Here is a 3,369-nt window from a genome sequence, read left to right as displayed (position 1 = left end):
AGGCATGGTATCCAAAACTGGCTTGCCCACAGAAGGCAAAGAGTGGTTGTAGATGGGTCATATCCTGCATGGAAGCCGGTGACCAGTGGTGTGCCTCAGGGATCTGTTCTGGGACCCCTACTCTTCGTGAATTTTATAAATGACCTGGATGAGGGAGTGAAGGGATGGGTTAGTAAGTTTGCTGATGACACAAAGGTTGGGAGAGTTGTGGATAGTGTGGAGGGCTGTCAGAGGTTACAGTGGGTCATTGATAGTATGCAAAACTGGGCAACCTTTCTAGAGCTGATCAGGAAGGTTTAAACTGATTAGGCAGGCGTTTGGGAACCGAAGTGATAGGATTGAGGACAGGGTAGTTGGTTAACAAACAGAGACAGTGTGTAGCGAAACTGCTAACAGAGAGCGTCTGATGTTAGGGCAAAATTGCAGTTAGTAGGATAAGTTATGGCGCAATGTTGGGTGAATTTGTAAAGGATAATGCACACAGAACTGAAGGTTTTATATTTGAATGCACACAGTATATGGAATAAGTTAGATGATCTTGCGTCACTATCAGAGATTGGCAGGTACAATGTAGTGGGCATCACTGAGTCATGGCTGAAGTAAGATCACAGTTGTGAGCTTAAAATCCAAGGGTACAGATTGTATCAAAAGTACAGGAGATAGGCAGAGTGGGTTGGAGGGGCTCTGATGATAAAAAAAAATGAAATCAAATCCTTAGAAAGAGGTGAGATGGGATTGGAGGATGTAGAATCCTTGTGAGTAGAGTTAAGAAAAAGACAATGATGGAAGTTGTATACAGACCTCCAAACAGTAGCCGGGATGTAGAATACAAATTACAATGGGAGATGGAAAAGCCAGGTCAAAAGGGCAATGTTAAAATAGTCCTGGAGAATTTGAATATTCAGGTAGATGGGTAAAATCAGGTTGGTGCTGGATCCCAAGAGAGAGAATTTGTAGAATGACTACAAGATAGCTTTTTAGAGCAGCTCATGGTTGAGCTGCTAGGGGAAAGGCAATTCAAAGTTCAAAGTTCAAAGTAAATTTATTATAAAAGTGTAGTACATGTAAGTCACCATATATAACCCTGAGATTCACTTTCTTGTGGGTATACTCGGTAAATCCAATAACCATAATAGAATCAATGAGAGTCTGCACTCAACAGAGTGGGTAACCAGTGTGAAAAGACATAATAATAAATAACGAAGCAGTAAATATTGTGAATGTGAGATGAAAGGTCCTTGAAAGTGAACCCAAAGATTGTGAGAGCAGTTCCGTGATGGGGCAAGTGAAGTTTAGTGACGTTATCCCTTCTAGTTCAGAAGCCTGATGGCTGAGGGGTAATAACTGTTCCTGAATCTGCTGGTGTGGCTCCTGAGGCTCCTGAACCTTCATCCTGTTGGCAGCAGTGAGAAGAAGCATGATCTGGCTGGTGGGTTTTCCTGATGATGGACGCTGCTTTCCTGCATCAGCGCTCCATGTAGATGTGCTCAATGATGGGAGGGCGTGCTCATGAAGGACTGGACTGTCCCACTACTTTTTGTTGCATTTTTCACTCAAGGACAGTGAGGTTTCCATACCAGACTGTGGTGCAACCAGTCAGAATATTCTCCACCGCACATCTATAGAAGTTTGTCAAAGCTTTAAGTTGCGTGCCCAATCTTCGTGAACTCCTGAGGAAGTAAAGGTGCTACCGTGCTTTCCGTGCAATTGCATTTATGTGCTGGGCCCAGGATAGATCCTCTGTAAAGAGGAACTTAAAGTTGCTGACCCTCTCCATCGCTGATCTGTCAATGAGGACTGGCTCATAGACCTCCAGTTTCCTCCTCCTGAACTCAATAATCAGCTGCTTAGTCTTGCATGCATCAGTTGGATGCATCAGCAAGGGAGATGAGGCTGAGTACAGGGCTACGGTAGGAAACTTTGTCACATGGTGTGAGCAGAATTATCTGCAGCTTAATGTGAAAAAGACTAAGGAGCTGGTGGTAGACCTGAGGAGAGCTAAGGCACTGGTGACCCCTGTTTCCATCCAGGGGGTCAGTGTAGACATGGTGGAGGATTACAGATACCTGGGGATATGAATTGACAATAAACTGGACTGGTCAAAGAACACTGAGGCTGTCTACAAGAAGGGTCAGAGCCGTCTCTATTTCCTGAGGAGACTGAGGTTCTTTAACATCTGCTGGACGATGCTGAGGATGTTCTACGAGTCTGTGGTGGCCAGTGCTATCATGTTTGCTGTTGTGTGCTGGGACAGCAGGCTGAGGGTAGCAGATACCAACAGGATCAACAAACTCATTCGTAAGGCCAGTGATGTTGTGGAGATGGAACTGGACTCTCTGACGGTGGTGTCTGAAAAGAGGATGCTGTCCAAGTTGCATGCCATCTTGGTCAATGTCTCCCATCCACTACATAATGTACTGGGTGGGCACAGGAGTACATTCAGCCAGAGACGCATTCCACCGAGATGCAGCACAGAGCGTCATAGGAAGTCATACCTGCCTGTGGCCATCAAACTTTACAACTCCTCCCTTGGAGGGTCAGACACCCTGAGCCAATAGGCTGGTCCTGGACTTACTTCCTGGCATAACTTACATATTACTATTTAACTATTTATGGTTTTATTACTATTTATTATTTATAATGCAACTGTAGCGAAAACCAATTTCCCCCCGGGATCGATGAAGTATGACTACGACTATGACTGACATTGAGTAAGCAGTAATTGTTCTGGCACCACTGAGCCAGATTTCCAATTTCCTGCTGATTCATCGCTGCCTTTTATTTGGCCAAAGATGGTAGTGTCTTTGCAACTTAAGTATGGCATTGGAGCTGTGCTTTCAACACACAGTGGGCAGGGGGCTAAGCCCACAGTCTGGTGGTGCACCTGCGTTGATGGTGATTATGGAGTGGATGTTGCCAATCCGAAGTGACTGGGGCCTGCAAATGAAGAAATCAAGGATTCAATTGCACAAGGAGATATTGAGGCCAAAATGTTTAAGCTTATTGTCTAGTCCGGGGCTGATTGTATTGAATGCTGAGCTGTAGTCAATAAAGGGCATCCTGATGTATGTACCTTTGCTGTCCAGACGTTCCAGGGTTGAGTGAAAACCCAATGAAATGTGTTGGTAGGCAAATTGGAGCAGATCCAAGTTATATCTTGGGTAGGAGTTGAAATCCTTTATCACCAAGCTCTCAAAATATTTCCATCACCATGGATATACGCACCACTGGAGTCACTGAGGCAGGTTACCACGTTCTTCTGAGGCTCCAGTTTAACTGAAGACTACTTGAAGCAGCTGTATACCTCAGACTGCCGAAGCAGGAGGTTAGAGATCTCTGAGAACGCTCCAGCTAGTTGATCAGCACAGG

Source organism: Mobula hypostoma, chromosome 4 (assembly GCF_963921235.1).
Source record: "Mobula hypostoma chromosome 4, sMobHyp1.1, whole genome shotgun sequence".
Taxonomy (NCBI): domain Eukaryota; kingdom Metazoa; phylum Chordata; class Chondrichthyes; order Myliobatiformes; family Myliobatidae; genus Mobula; species Mobula hypostoma.
The sequence above is the reverse complement of the archived record's forward strand: the minus strand, read 5'-3'. Positions refer to the sequence as shown.